Below are 17,580 nucleotides of genomic sequence, written 5' to 3' on the forward strand. Positions count from 1 at the left end.
CGTAGTCTAACAGACTTTAAACGACCTGCACGGACAGTCGACAGGCTCTAAACTGTTCCCAACGACAGGTCCTTGGTTCGTATCCTCGACTCGCCTTGGCGTCGCCCTTCCCGATGGCAGGTCCTTGGCTCGAATCCTTTCGAGTCGCCTCGACGTCGCTTCGGTGTCCGAATTGTAATCTTCTATTGACCTGGGGGATCTACTTTGACTTTCGCCATGTCCAAGCCTCAGTCAAAGTGGGGGCTCTGTAGATACCCAGTATTTGCTGAGACTTCAACAAACACCCGATGATTATCGGACTATAACATGCTTTGGAATCGCGGCGTTTGATCGATAGTTTGTGTACAACTTTACGTCGGAAAACTTAAAACGATTTCGAAAATAAAACATTTCAAAACTTTTCAAAAGTACCTGGAGTGTTTAATGCACGACGACGGGGTCGCAATGACACTAACTAGAGTCAAAACCGACACCGGACCAAAAACCGACTCAAAAATGCAAATCCCGACTCCAACAACGAGTCAAACCGAGTCAACCACCAAAAACAAAACATTCAAAGCCTTCTATTCTAAGATTTCCCGAATTCATGAATGGTCAAGTACCAAACATGTGACTACAAATCCTAGGATAGAACAAATCATGATTGCACTTATGTGAAAGTGATAGGGCAACTTGAAGACCCGCGACGTGGCTCGCGCCTCTTTAAGCAGCCCAGGTGGCCACGTCGCTCAAAACTCACACAATCACTCATTTCCCTATAAATACCCCTCAAATTCCCCCATTTGAGAACTTACGCGAGTGTCCGCCCCATCTTTTCTCCCTTAAAATTCTCGACTCGACTTCTTAAGTCACAATCCGACGCGTATTTACGACCTACCGATCGTAAATACAAGCCTTACACATTGTTTGGTACCGTCATCGTGCATTAAATCACTTGACCGACTACTTCGACCACTACACCGTGACTAATCTTAATAAAACACTCTTTTTACTTACCAAAACGTTTTTAAGCCGAGTCTTTTCCGACCAAACGAGTTGTTACACTTACGTCGGTTTCTCGCCATAACCAAACATGTAAGTATGAGGGTGTAAAACTCCTTCTTTTATCATGTCTTCATTTGGTTTATGACTATAACATGCTAAAACATGCATAACATGATCCAAAACATGGGATAAACGAGCAAAAACTGAGTTTTGGCCTTAGGCAGAAGCCCCTTATTGTGCACAAAGGCTCGCGCCTCAATGGGGTGCCCAGGTCAGAACTCAACCGTGTTTGTTCTCGTCTTTCCCCTTTAATTCATTTTCATATTTGTAATTGGTTTTTACCATTTCAAATATTTTCAAACCTTTTTTATTTTATTTCATTTGTTTTAACCATAAAACATTTTTCACCCTTGGTTCCTCATACAATGACGGCTAAATCCGTATTTCGGTGATAATATTTGGTTAATAACATTTAAAAGGTATTTTAAAGCCTTTTATTTCATTTTGTGAGATATTTTAAAGCCTTTAATCATTTCTTTACATTTTCAAAACAATCATATTAGTCACCAACACAAAGTCATCCTTGGTTCTACATACCATGCCGGATTTTAACCCGGGTACGATGATGAGTATCGACTAATTATATCCAAATGAACTTAAAAAAATTAGTTCATAATTATTTTCAAAACTATTCATGTCAAGCTTGCCAAGTCGAACCCGGCACCGAATATCATCAAAATAATGATGATTATTCGAGTCTCGTTCCTCAAATCAACAAATGCGGTCTAAACGACTCTTTCAAAAAAAATCGGGTCAAATACCCATTTTTTAATATGTTTTATAAACGTTTTTCGAAAGGTCAGAACACGGCATACAATCGTTGGTTGACCTGCGCCTAAACAAGCCTCTTATTTCTTTTTTCCAAAACCAGGGGAGACCCCCTTGCACTGCTAACAGGCTAGCACCTCATGTGGCTGCCTGGTGCAGGGTCTGTTCCCTTTCCAGCATTAGTGGCTATGTCATGCATTTAAACCGTTTTATCAACTTTTGCATTCAACCAACCAAGATCGATCAGTAGAGGCCGCTACCGCGGGCGGGATTGGGTGTCTGATTAAAGGGATTCCCAATACGTACCTTCACCTCTCCAGGGGGTACGAGAGTCATTCTAGAGATATGATGCTAAAGAGGGTCGATTTCCTTATCTTTAGTAGCTATGTCAAACGCTGCTTTATGCTTCGATTTGATCGAGGTATAAAGTGGATTTCGAACGGGTTCCAAGCATCCCACAAATGCTTGGTGGCGAATCCGAACATCTCTAATCGTTTCGAGACCCTTACCGAGACGAAACCGACCGATATAAAACGATCCGGTCGAAAGCATTTTTACGCCGCCGAGTGTGGCGTTCAAAAGACCGTTGTATGTCCGCAGATCGAACCGGACTTGCAGGTGGGCCCATGTCCACAGTAAGCCAAATACTCATAACCTTTGTGAGTATGAGGGTGTGTCCTTTAATGTGAATATCGATATAGTGGAGGAAGAATTATTAAAGAAGAGTGAAGTCCCCATTTATGATTCTTCTGAGGATACCCATGATGACGAGATCGTGAAAGAAGCTTATGAATAATATGTGTCTTACAAGGACCTTTGGAATAAGGGAGAAGAATGGACTTGTGAGATCACCTTACTTGAGGAGCCTGTCCTTGAGAAATGTGAGTCATCCTATCATGAAGAAGATGAATGTCTCTTTTCTATTGACCATGAAGACCTTTTTGCACACACCATGGAACCTATGATTGTTGGAGATGTTATGGTAGACCTTCTCCAAAAAGTCAAATTGTTATATAAAAGGTACTTAGTGGAGAAGCTCAAGGACAAAGCTAAGAAGGAGCCTACATGTCGAAACTTGGCACCCACTATCCCATCTCCTAAGCCACCCCATCATTAATGCCATGAAAGTTCACCCTCTATCCTTGGAGGATTGACTAGTCCAAGTATTTTCGTCATCAACTTTGGAAGAAATAGGAGCAACCGGAAAACCCCCTATGACAAGAATCTCAAGTTTGCTAGTTTTAAGAGCCGGGAAGGCCATCATGACAAAGCAAAGGAGAAGGGGAAGGAGTTCAAATGGAGGTCCCTCATGGATTGGCCCTACTCTATTTTGCAATTGTTCAAGACTTATTCATGCTTACTTGAGGATCATTCACAAACATTTAATCAACTATTGACAACATTGAGCTCCATGGATAATGAAATTTGCCATTTGACTTAGCTTGGTGGAGTCCTATCTCAAACCACCATTTGTAATATACTTTCATTTAGCATAATCTTGCATGCATTCATGGCATGAGAGATGAAAATTTGGGGTCTCAAATTTTGATTAAACATTTTTGAAGGAAATTGATGAAATTGGGAAGGTAGCAAATGTAAAGAAATGAAGAAAATGGAGAATTTGGGCTTGTGCATATCCTACTTATCATTATAAAGGTGTTCGGTCGAAAATTTCTTAAAATCTGTGCATCCCGACAACAACCCGTGCGGATTGAAGGATAAGAAAAGAGAAAAAGTTCTCTGCTCAAGAATCTGGGCGGATTCTTGAGAAAACGCGCGTCCCAGGCTTCAACCCAAGCGGGATGAAATCAACTCGAGCGGGTTGAGGCTGAACCCGAGCGGGTTATTTTCAACTCGAGCGGGTTGACCCTAAAATTTAACTTTTTCTCTCATTTGGCTTATGGCATGGCTATATATGCATCCTATCTACCATCTTCATCTCCTACAATGATTGTAAGAACCCTTTTCTTTCCCTATCTCTCATGTATAGTTGAATTTATGTAACTACCTCATGATAAACCCCTTTCTTCCTACATTAGCAATAGTGTTTAAAATCGGTTTGGGGAGGTTTGACCATGAAGTAACATACATTATAGTTAATCATATAGAATAGACTTGCATTTGTGAAATATTTCATATTGCATTTACATTAGTTAGTTCATATAGTATAATTTGCATTATAATATATCCCACATATCTCATATAGTTAGTTGCATATAGTTAAATTTGCATTCATGCATAGTCACTAACGACCCAACCTCATTTCTCCTACACTAGAAGTAGTGCTTAAATCGGTTTGGGGAGGTTTGATCATAGGTGACCATAGTTCAATAGAAAACATGCCTCATCTAGTGTAATTTAGATTGCATTCATTTGTCATATATGTCATACAGAATTGCATTTAGCTAGAGCATGCATTTGTATTTCAATTTCCATAAAATTTAAAAAAAAAAATTCAAAAACATGTATTTCTTTTTCATTCCTACTTCTACATGTACATTGAGGACAATGTCCAAAATAAAGTGGGGGATGGTAATTTATATTCCAAAATACATAAAAATTGAATTTTTTTGAAAAATCCCAAAAATATGTTCTTTAATTTCATAAAAACAAAATCCATAAAAATTTGAGAATTTCAAAAACCAAAAACATGTTCTCACATAGATACAACACTACATTTGAGGGATTGCCAAGGAAATATGAAGACCGCTTGGTATGATCGCTCTAATCTCTATTTCCCTTTCATTTCTTTTTCATTATTCATATGAAGAGGATGGGCTTACATGTCAAGGAGGATGTTGTGCATTTTATTGTTGCGGTTTGTGTATCTATGTGTTGTTAGGAGTTTGCATTTAGTTTATGTGGCATAATAGTTGATAGGAGCATATGAATTAGAGTTGTATATATGTTAGTTGCGTCATGGCATATAGTTGCATGGTTAGAAAAGTTTTGTGAAAATGCCTATTTGGGAATATTGACAAGTGTATATAAGGCCCTAGTAGATAATTTTTCTCCTTGAGACTTTGTTTGCTAGAATACCCTCAAGACACCCTAGGATGTGTCATACTAGTATCTTTTGACCCATGGACTATGGCCTAGTCAAGAGTACCTTATGGTGTGATAACTCCTTGGCTACCGTTTATTCCAAGGTGACCTTAGAAGCCATGCAACCGTTCTTTCACTTCTATCATCATATTTTGTCAACAAATAGGGAATGGGCAGAAAAATCATCAAATTGATTTCAAGTACCAAATTCAAAATAAAAAAGTTTTAAAAATGCATCAATTAAAAGAGGAGCAAAAATAGACTCATATGCTTCAATAAAAGTACCCTTGCTACAAAATGGGGTTACTTTGAAAAATGTTAAAAAATGTAAAGATTGAAAGAAATTGCCAAGTATCAAAAATGTCAAACATCAAAGAAATGGCAAAGAAAACTATTCTCAATTGTCAAATGCCACAAGAAATTCGGGGAAAAGAATAACAAAACAAAAGCAAACTACAAATGTGAAACTCATACATCTTGATCCCTTTCATCCATTGATCTTACTTTGTTGCATGGTGGATAGGGGATGACACTTCTCCTTGTCTAGGCAAGAGGGGGAATTTCGCGATCCTACAGTGTTTCTAACACTATAAGGAGCCTACTCTTGACAAAATCATTTAGCGATTGAGGATAAAAGTAACCTAGTTTGACACAAGTTGGAGGTGACTTATTTGTATCCTCTTGGACTTATTAACTAGGAGAACCAATATCTATGATGGAGTGTGTACCCTTAAGTTGCTCCCCTTTTGATGATTTTCGCCACTTAGATGAGGAAAGTGGCAGTTCTTTTGTAGATGCATCCATTACTTATTTTGTGTGTTTAATGCTTGGATGTATCGTCATATTGGCAACCCCCACCTTGCCTTGCAAGAAGGCATCTTACCTCATAGATGTCTTGTTGTGAGTTGAAAGGGCGGAGTGAGACACGCTAATTGTCTCACATCGGTTATATTATTAGGATAGTTTAAATAAAGGTCTAGTTCTAGTCACCTCTTTACTCGGGACGAGTAAAGGTTCGGTTTGGGGATGTTTGATGTGACTCTTAATTGCGCACATTTAGTCCCCTAATTGAACCCATTTTGCATACTAATATAGCATTTCATGACCATTTCATCCGTGAATTTCTTCCTATTTTGCTTTCTTATTGCATTGTATATGTCTTGTAGGAAAGAAGATAGTGAGGTGGAATTCCCGTCTCTTGTGCATATTCGGGAGCTTTTTGACGTTATTAGATGGACTAGTATGAAGAGGAAGCAAGCATGATGACCAAGGATGTAGGAATAAAGAGTATATAGAAGGATCATAGGCTTAAAACCAAGGATGACGAGAAGGAAGCCATTACAAGAAGAAATTTCTCGGAACCAAACCAAGAGTTACTCCTTTGGCTCTGAAAGTATGCTAGATGAAATGACGTCAAAAAATCAAGTGGTCTAGCCTTTTTAATCACTCGAATGGGAGTCCGGTTGAGGAAATGACGTCCGTTTCGCAATCCGACCTCAAATAGACCAGCTGTCGTAGGATCCACGCGACCCGAACATAAGCCGCGCGTTTCGAGCTGCGTTGCCATTTCAGAAGATCTTGCCAAAGGATCCGCGCATCCTGAGCTCAGGATGAGAATCCCAGACCTAGGATCCGCGCATTTCCCTCAGGACTTGCAAAGCTTTACTCAAGACTTAGCATTGTTATTTACTAATCTACCCTTACTTAACCTAATGATGTACCACTATATATACTCCATTTGTAATAAACAAAAGAGAAAGTTCTTTTAGATTAGATTAAGCTTCTTTAGATTATATTAAACCTTCATTAGGAATAGACTAGAATAGATTAATCTCAATCATTCCACAAAAACACATATTAATCTCTCCTTAATCATTGTTCAAGTTTATTACTATTGGGTAATTGAAGATTATTGGGTTTATTATTGGAGAATTGAAAACTCTTCATAAATCAATCAAGTTTTCTTCTATTATTCTTTCCTTTCCATTTTTTCATCTTAAGTTTGGTATAATTCCTTTACTCTTTACCCTTTATTGCTTAGTTCTTCACTCTTTTATCATGTTTATACTTGTTGTGATGATTGACACCATTGATGACATGTTTTCAATGTTAATAAGTGAGTAGTTACTTAACTAGGATTAGTGGGGGATTAGGGGAGTTAATCATGGGATAAATCTATGCTTAATGAGTTCATATGAATGCTTTCTTATTGTTCTTCAACTTATGCACATGTTATGTTTGATGAAATGCTAGACTATGAAACCTTGCATTTTTTTACCATCTCTTATCTTTTCAATGAGGCTTGTAAGACATAAACCAACTCGAGCCTCATTAGACCATGCATAGAGTTGAATAGGGAAAACCTCAGTCGACTTGTAGGTGTTGTAAAGTCTTAATTGACTCGGCTCCGAGATGTAAGTTTCCCTAGGAATTGGTTATCATGCTTGTAGTTTAATAGGAAGAATTAAGTCGACTTATAGGTGCTGTACAGTCACAAATGACTCGGCTCCGGGACCCAAATCTTCTTATGAGTTATTTGACATGAACTAACTTCATTCCAAAAATAATAAATTGCTTGCATTTATATAACTCATTTATGCTATCCTACCATGATTCCCCTATGATCCCATGACATCCTAGTATCCTTTATTATTTGTTTATATCTCCATTTGCTTTATTGCTTGTTTTACTTCCATTGCTTTCATTAGTTTAGAATCAATCAATTCCCATTTAAATTGTGACAACCCGAAGTACAACTACAATTAGATTGAACATTTTGAGTACCCCCGTCCCGTGGATCGACCCCGACTTGCTTGCTATGCTAGTAGTTGGGTATAAATGTGTTTGATCGCGGGCAACGACACTCTTCCTTCAAAATAGCACCGTTGCCGGGAACGGTGTTGTTTATTTGAATTATTCTTTTGTCTAGTTTTAGTTGTGCTTCTTCTTGAGGAGCCTTGGTTCCTTGGGAATTTTGTTTCTTGTGCTTTAACCTTAAGGAACTTGTTCCACAAGGTTCGTTCCTACCGTTTTATTATAGTCTCCATGTTTGTAGTTGTATCTTTGTCTTAGCTATGATGATGGCTCAAGACTTGACATATGGAGTATGTGGTGGATCTTTTGAGTATGACTACAATGGGTATGGGGAGTTTGATGAGCAAGTCAACACAAACCTACCTTACAACACATACAATGAAAGTTCTAACTACTACCCCAAAATTTCCCACCAAAATTCCCACATCCATTATCCACAACAACCACCCACTCAATACCAACTTCACAATGAATTTCAAATAACACAATACAACCACTTTCACATCCACCCACAACAAGAAGATGAGCCCATTCAAAATGTGATTCTCCAAATGATGGGAGATCAACAAAACTTCTTCAAACAAACGCTAGAGGAGAGCCAAAATAGGGACAATGTTCTTCAAGGCATTGTTACCCAAGGTGAGGAGTTGGAAATTCAAATTGCTCAAATGAAGGAAGCCCAAGTAACTACTCCTCACGATTCCTTAGATATAGATCATGAATGCAAGTTTGAAGGAGTTACCCTTGATGAGAATTGGGAAGAGCCAATCTCCTTGAGCTCTTATGAGTATGAAGGTGTGATGTTTGATAAGGAATATATGAGGTTGAGTAAGCCAAATACTCTTAACCTTTGTGAGTATGGGGGTGTGTCCTTTGATATGATTATCGAGATGGTGGAGGAAGAATTATTGAAGAAGAGTGAAGTCCCCATTTATGATTCTTATGAGGATAGTTATGTTGACGAGATCGTGAAAGAAGCATATGAAGAATATGTGTCTTACAAGGACCTTTGGAATAAGGGAGAAGAATGGACTTGTGAGATCAACTTACTTGAGGAGCCCATCCTTGAGAAATTTGAGGCATCCTATCATGAAGAACATAAATGTCTCTTTCCTATTGACCATGAAGACCTTTTCGCACCCACCACGGAACCTATGATTGTTGGAGATGATATGGTAGACCTTCTCCAAAAAGTCAAATTGTTGTATAAAAGGTACTTGGTGGAGAAGATCAAGACAAGCTATGAATGAGCTTAGTTGTGGAGACTTGGCACCCACAATCTCAATTCCTAAGGTACCCCGTCATCAATACTATGAGAATTCTTCTTCTATTCCTGAAGGATTGATAAATCCAAATGCTATCATCATCACCATATTTGAAGAAGACGGGAGAGACTGGAAGCCTCCCGATAACAAGAATTATAAGCTTGCTAATATGGAAAGCCAAAATGGCTATGATGAAAAGGCCAAGGTGAAGGTGAGAAATTTCAATGAAAAGCCCCTTGTGGAGGATTGGCTCTATTCAAATGACCATGGTTCTATCTTTGCTTATTTGAGGATTGTGTTCAAGCCTTTGACCGGTTATTGAGAACATTGAGCAACATGGACAACATCAATAACCATGGCAACAAGGAATGAGTTTGATGGAGTCCTCCCTCAAACCACCATTTGTAATATATGTCTTTCTATAATTTTTGCATTGTACAATATTGTATATATCTTTATGTTTCTTGCATTTTCTTACATGAGAGTAGTGAGACAAGGTTGCTTACCCATTCATTGAGTATATTTTCAGAAAATGACAAGAAGGAATCACAAAAGGGAGCAAGGGAAAGAATTCGAATGAAATAAATGAGGGATTTATGAAAAGCAACATGGGACGCTCGTCCTGGCAGCAAGACGCTCGTCCTGAGCCTTGCCACGAGCACAAACCCACACTGTCTAATAATCTACCCGAGTTGTCAAGAAGATGCCCATCCCAGAAAGAATCCGCTCGAGCTGGCCTTGGGACGCTCCTCTTGGACAACGTTTTGGGGAACTTTCTGCACTGGATGAGAATTTGCTCGGATCCCCCAAAATCCACTCATCCCAGCAGAGACTCCCGTCTCCTCAACAATACGCTCGTTCTCAACCACATGAAAAGCACAAGGTCTCACTGACTAAGAATTTGTGCGTCTCCTGAGCAGCACGCTCGTGCTGCAGCTGCAAGACGCCCGGATCACCCTCGAGACGCTCGGATTGGCACGGTATTTGGCTGGGTTATCAAATTATCCGCCCTAGCCCAGCCCAGGTCTGCCCGTCTCCCACCCATTTCCTTGTTATAAACACCCCCACCATCCCACTTTTTCCTTATCTTATCTTATAAAAATCTCATATCATCATCTCCAAACAATCCCCATCTCAAAAACAACCAAAACCCTAACATTTCCAACAACAAAATGATGAACCTAAGAGGCAAAAGTAAGAAATCCGCCGATGCCACACCTAAAAGGCGCAAGGGTGCAACCTCATCCACCCCAATGGAGGCAAGGGGCCGTCAAAATATAGAGATACACGGTGTTAGACAACTTAAATACTTCCCCGAGGTAGTCTTCACTAGCGATGACCACCGCCAAAGATTTGAACATTTGTTAGGTAAGCATTACGAGCCTACTTAATTTATTGATACTGATATTTTAGAAGTTCTTGGCATAAGGTATCAAACCGAGATATTTTTCAACGGTTTGGGTCTTGGGAAGTTATTCTATGCTCATGAGGATACTTACTTAAGTCTTACCCTCGAGTTTTTGTGTAGTCTCCGTATTGTCACTAATACACGGAGAAATGTTTGTTTGGAGTTCTATCTTTGTAATCAAGACCATAGGTTAACCTTAGACCAATTTGCAAATATTTTTGGTCTTGAAGTGCCAAGGGAAAACACCGATAAGCCCTCCGATTTAACCGTTAACCACATATGGAGAGCCATTTCTGGGAGGGAACTTCATTCCTTCAGACAATGCTATACCTTTGCCATCCAACATCCGGTGATTCAGATCAACGAGCGCTTTATAGTCGGAACCGTCAATGGGAGGCTAGAACAAGATAGGTGCACCCTTCTTGACTTGACCTTCTTAGAGTACTACTTGAATGTACAAGGGACAAGGGCTTACAATTTCAACACGCCCCTTGAGATGCTAACAAGGCTCAATAACTATGCTCAAGGAAATTCTAATATCAATAATTTTGTGATGGGAGGCCTAATCACAATATTGGCCAATGAACTTTGCCCCGGGTTTAACCTTCATGGGAGCTATGAAAAGCTCCAAGGGGGCACTTTGATAGATGAGTATGCTATCTTCAACCATCACCGGTGGTGCACTTACAGTCAAGCCGGAAGTGTAGAGTGGTTCAGAAAGGGATGCTCTTCACTTGTCCTCTTGGGGTGGAACATACCACTTACCGAGCCCCGGTTGAGTCGGTATTCGCCTAGGCCGAACTACCTCCTGCCCATTGAGATTCATCACAACCCACCACAAAGAGAAGAAGCACCTCCTCAACCTCGGGAGTTGCCGGAATGGGGTAATGCACCACCATCCTATGTACCCATTCCACCCTACCCGACACCACATGTACAATTAACTCCCCAAGATCCAAGAGCTCCAAACATGAATGACTTAATGAAGCTCATGAAACGTGTCGATTTTATAGTGCACGATGGGAGGGTTGACAACTACTTAGCTCAATACCCCTCCTATTACAACATGGCTCAACAAGGGTACATCAGCCCTAGAGGCCCTCACCCATCTTGGGTTCAACCGCACCTCTTGTTCCCTAACTAAGGGAACCAAGAAGGGAACTTTGGTGGCCAAGGTGGAGGATTCTTTGGCCAAGGAGGAGGATATGACCAAGGAGGATCTAGCGGACGTAGGTACCGCAATGATGATGATGATGACGAGTGAGATGGCAAGAGGTGTTTGACCACACCACCTCCATTTGTATAATACTCTCTTTCCCTTTCTCTTATGTATAGTTCCATTGCATTTTAGTTTACACCTCACTTGCATTTGTATTATATTGCATTAGTTAGTTTATATAGTATAGTTGCATTGCGATATATCTCATATAGTTAGTTGCATATAGACTATAATTCATACATAATCACTAATGACCAAACCTCATTTCTCCTACACTAGAAATAGTTCTTAAATCGGTTTGGGGAGGTTAGGGCTGAGCATCGGTCCAAGACCGGACCGGACCGGACCGAAGACCGAAAATAAAATTTTTGTGGACCGAAGACCGGACCTAAAAATTTCGGTCTTGGAGCGGACCAAACCCGAAATATTCGGTCCGGTCCGGTCTTAGACCGAAATGGACCTAGAACTAATTCTTTCACCATTTCGGGTATGATAATTACATTTAAGTTTCACTAAATTAAATGTCGATGAATAATTAGACGATTGTTTTTAAGAAAAAAATACTCAATAGTAATTTATAATGTCTTGTGAAGATAAAATGGTAATTTAGTTTATAATATTCTAATGATAGTCTTTAGAAACATAAAATTCGGTCCATTTGGTCCAGACCTAAAATATCCGGGTTTGGCCCGGACCGGACCGAAGACCGAAAACTCAAAAATGAGAACCGAGGACCGGACCTAAAAAATTCGGTCCGGGTTTGGTCCAGACAAAATGGTCCGGTCCGGTCCATTTTTCCGGTCCAGACCTAAACTTCCTCACCCCTAGGTTTGATCATAGGTGAAAACATGCGTCATCTTGTATAGTGTAGATTGCATTCATTTGTTATATATATATATATATATATATATATATATATATATATATATATCATATAAAATTGCATTTAGTTAGAGCATGCATTCATTCTTATCATATCATTGCATTTGTACTTTAATTTCCAAAAAACTTAAAAATCCAAAAAACATGTATTTCTTTTTCATTCCTACTACTACATGTACATTGAGGATTATGTCCAAAATAAAGTGGGGGATGAAAATACTCCAAAAATACATAAAAATTGAAAAATTTCGAAAAATCTAAAAAATATGTTCTTTAATTTCATAGGAACAAAATCTATAAAAATTTGAAAATCTCAAAAACCAAAAACATGTTCTTTAATTTAGTATCATAGAATTGTATATAGTTGTGTTTTTCTTCTCTTCTCACATAGATACAACACTACATTTGAGGCATTGTCAAGGGAATGTGAAGACCGCTTGGTATGATCGCTCTAATCTCTTTTTCCCTTCCATTTATTTTCATTATTCATATGAGGAGAATGGGCTTACATGTCAAGGAGGATGTGGTGTATTTTGTTGTTGTGGTTTGAGCATCTATGTGTTGTTAGGAGTTGCATTTAGATTATATGGCATTATAGTCGATAGAGGCATAAGCATTAGAGTTATATATATTGTAGTTGCATCATGGCATGTAGTTGCATGGTTAGAAACATTTTGTGAAAATGCCTATTTGGGAAGTTTGACAAGTGTATATAAGGCCCTTGTATATATAATATTTCTCCTTAAGACTTTGTTTGCTAGAATACCCTCAACACACCCTAGGATGTGTCATACTAGTATCTTTTAACCCATGGACTAAGGCCTAGTCAAGAGTACATTATGGTTTCATAACTCCTTGGCTATCGTTTATTCCAAGGTGACCTTTGAAACCATGCAACAGTTCTTACACTTCTATCATCATCTTTTGTCAACAAAAAGGAAATGGGCACAAAAATCATCAAATTGAGTTCAAATACAAAATCAAAATCAAAAAGTTTGCAAAATTGTATCAATGAAAAGAGGAGCAAAAATAGACAACTGTAAAAAGGAATTATACCTATGGAGATGATCCAAATAATAAAGCAAAGAATAATAGAAGTACTTGATGATTGATGGAAGGTTGTCAATCCTCCAAATAAACCCAAATAACCTTCTAATTACCCAAATAAAAGGAAGAACAATTGAGAGATTAATGAAAGATTAAGATATGATTAATATTGGAAAGTGTATTACAACTAAATTAATAATAGATTAAGAGATGATTAAGAACTAATTAAAGGATTTATTAAGATGATATTAAGGGTTGATGATAATCTAGGTAGTACAATGAGGTATTTATACTAAAATTAAGTGCAAGGATTAGGGAAGATTAAGTCGACTTGTAATATGTTTTCATAGTTTATTTGCTTACTTGTTGTGATCTCAACTTATGCACATGTTATGTTTGATGAAATGCGAGCCTATGAATCCTTGCATTTTTTACCCATCACCTATCTTTTCAATGAGACTTGTAAGACATAAACCAACTCGAGTCTCATTAGACCATGCATATAGTTGAGTAGGGAAGATTAAGTCGACTTGTAGGTGTTGTACAATCTAATCGATTCGGCTCCGGGACCCAAACTTTCCTAGGATTGTAAGATATAAACCAACTCAATCCATCACAACAATAATTGCTTGCTTATAATTTGAGAATATGTTTGTATGATCAATTCCCATGAATCCCCTATGACCCCATGACACCCTAGTGCCTTCTATCAATTGTTTACATCCCTTTTTAATCATCTTGCTTGTTTACTTTCATTGCTATTTATTTTAGTGATCTTCTGCTTCAAACCCCAAATTGTGACATCCTTAGACACCACTAGTTGCAATAGAAAATCTCATCTCATTTCCCGTCCCTTGGGATCCGACCTTTACTTGCCTCTTTACTAATTGTAGAGTTGTTTGTGAAGTTATAAATTGTGTTTTCGTTTAGGTGTTCCTATTGACAAGTACTAAAAACTAAACCTCCTCGAGAGTCCGACCAAAAATGGCGCCATTGCCGGAGACGGTGTTAACTTGATTTAGATTTTCTTATATTGTTATTAGTTGTGTCTTTCTTTGCCTTGGGGAAGTAATACTCCTCAAGGTTTGTTCTAACTATTTTCGAGTTGTTTGATATTTTGCATGTCTAGAAGATCACAAGGTAACTTGTTACCCTTTGATCATGAAATTGAAAGGAATTTGAAAACCAATAGAAGACTTGCTAGGAGAACTTTGAGAGGTATTGGTGAGGTTGTAGATATTCAACCAAACACTATTGAGTTCATCAACCCTTTTGCAAGAGAAGGTGAGGACAACCCAACACAAAATCCAACACAAAATCAACCTACAATGCCTAAATTTTCATCACATTCCGTACCAACCGAGGAGAACCTACCCAATGGTACTCCCACACCACAACACTTAACCGGAAATTTTATTGCCAAATCCGCATTTATCTAATTAGTCGAAAGAAGCCAATTTGGGTGGATGCCTAGTGAAGACCCTCACTCTCACATGGAGACTTTTTGTGACTATTGTGATGCGATATCTCAAACCGGTGTAACTCAAGTCCAAATTCGATGGGTCTTATTTCCTTTTTCTCTAATTGGCACCGCAAAACAATGGTTGAAAGGCCTTGATAAGGCTACTCTCGGAATTGATTATTGGAAGAAATTGGCTCTAGCTTTCTACAAAAAGTTCTATCCACGGGAAAAGACTAACATGCTAAGAGCTCAAATTACGGGCTTTAAGCAAAGAGATGAAGAATCTTTGTATGAAGCTTGGGAGCGATTCAAAGGAATTTGTCGCTCATGTCCTCACCATGGACTTAGCGAGTGGTTCTTGGTACAACAATTTTGGAACGGTCTTTATGAAGACTCGAGAAACATTCTCAACATGGGATCAAATGGAATGTTCACCGAAGTTGACGACAATTAAACTTGGAACAAAATTGAGGAGATGGCGGTCCATAATTCACAATATAGTAGGCCTCGCAAGGCTACAAGAGGAGGAAAGCATGAAGTGGACTTTATTACTCAATTGGGTGCTCAACTTAGTGCTCACATTGATACCATCAATTTAAAATTTGAAAAAGCTATGGCTAGGCTTGAAGAAGCCTCAAAATCTCCAAAGCATTATGTTAATGCCATGACGGCATCTTCATCAATCCCAAGTGGGATATGTGAGAATTGTGGAACCTTGGGACATGACCAAAGTGAATGTAAGGGAACAAATGAACAAGTAAATGCTTCTCAAGCATACAAGAGTGGTACCCCTTATTCCAATTATTACAATGAAAACACCAAATTCCACCCAAATCTCTTATAAAAAAGCCAAAATGTTCAAAACCCTCAACCAACATACACCCCACCTCCCATGAGAAACCAAAATCAAAGACCCTTTTACAACCAAAACCAAGGCTACCAAAATCAAACTCCATGCAATCAACAAAATGACCAAGGTTTTGATGTTCAAAAAGCGGTCCTCCAAATGCAAAAGAATCAACAAGAGTTCTTCACCCAAATGCAAAAAGATAGTCAAGCAAAGGAAATCACCATCAACAACATCCTAGCCCACACCAAAATGTTGGAAACCCAATTGACTCAACTAGCATCTTCAAGTTCTCAAAGACAAAAGGGGAAATTACCACCTCAAAGTAATCCCCCAAGACATGAAACGGTTGGTGCCATCCACTTGAGGAGTGGTACGAGGTATGAAGCACTAAAGAAGCAAGTTGAGGATGAAGTAGTTGAAGCTAGTGACAAAGAAGAAGTTGTGCAAAACTCCAAGGATGGAGAACCATCAAAAGAAGAAGTTTCAAAGAAAAGTGAAGACAAGGCCAAGGAGAAGGAGCCCATTGTGATTAGACTTCCTCTTCCGAGTCGTCAAGCCAAGCCCAAATTTGATGACCAACTTGGAAAGTTTATGGAGATTGTGAGGAATTTGGAAGTCTCCATTCCTTTTACGGAATTAATCAATCATGTGGCGGGCTATGCAAAATACATGAAAGACATCCTCACGAAGAAGAAGTCAATCCAGAAGCTTGAGACTATCGCCTTCACTAAGGTCAGTAGTGCAATACTTCAAGGGAGTTCACCTCCAAAACTTAAAAATCCGGGAAGCTTCTCAATACCGTGTACCATTGGCGACACCACGATCAACAAAGTCTTATGTTATCTAGGGGCTAGTGTGAGTATTATGCCGTATTCGGTGTGTAAAAGGTTAGGGATGGGAGAGCTTAAATGCACCAATATCACACTCCAAATGGCCGATAGATCAACAAAGACACCATTAGGGATATGGGAAGATGTTCCCGTAAGAGTTGGGAAATTTTTCATCCCGGTGGACTTTGTCATTGTTGACATGGAAGAAGACTCCAACATTCCAATCATTCTAGGTAGACCTTTCTTGCACACCGCGGGTGCGGTGATAGATGTGAAGCATGGAGAGCTCACTCTAGAAGTGGGAGATGAGAGCATAACTTCCAATCTTGACAAGACCATAAGAGCTCCCCATTTGCATGAACCATGTTTTATGGTTGATCATTATCGCCGGAAGGATGATAGGAAGAAGTCGGAATTCCAATGGAAGAAGAAAGTTGATGATGCTCCATTCAAAGAGCAAGTGAATTGTAACAAAGAGAGCTTAAAAAGCTCATCAAAGTCAAGCAATGAAGAGGATGGCCTCATTGGCCAAGACAAGAAAGTGGAAGAGTTGTCTCTATCAACTCAAGAGATCTTTAGTGACCAAGTAGATGAAGTTTGTGGTCTTTGGGACGATGAGTTTGAAGGGATCTTCAATCCCTACATTGGTAATGCTATCGATAAAGACCAACATGAAGGACAACAAGTGCAAAGATCTATTGAAGATCTTTATCATGATAATGAACAAGCTTTTGACTACTTTCAAGGTGTTGAGCAACATCAACAACACCTTGGACATGCCCCCATGACATCTCACTAAGGATGAGAGTTTGGTGGAGTCCTCTCCAAACCACCATTTGTAAATATTTCTAACTCCCTAACTCGCATTTTAATTCTTACATTGCATTTTTGTTATTTTTGGATTTTTTATGCTTTGATCAAGATATTTATCATTTTTGAGAGAAGT

At 38.9% G+C, this 17,580-nt stretch overlaps 1 non-coding gene across 1 annotated transcript; it reads right to left on the minus strand.

The window, feature by feature from the left end:
• Nucleotides 1-15,192: 15,192 nt before the first annotated feature.
• LOC141634725 (small nucleolar RNA R71) lies at nucleotides 15,193-15,299 on the minus strand. Its single transcript, XR_012539450.1, has one exon. It is a non-coding gene; the product is annotated as a small nucleolar RNA R71 (small nucleolar RNA).
• Nucleotides 15,300-17,580: the final 2,281 nt, after the last annotated feature.

The sequence above is a fragment of the Silene latifolia genome, chromosome Y (genome assembly GCF_048544455.1).
Source record: "Silene latifolia isolate original U9 population chromosome Y, ASM4854445v1, whole genome shotgun sequence".
In the NCBI taxonomy this organism is placed as follows: domain Eukaryota; kingdom Viridiplantae; phylum Streptophyta; class Magnoliopsida; order Caryophyllales; family Caryophyllaceae; genus Silene; species Silene latifolia.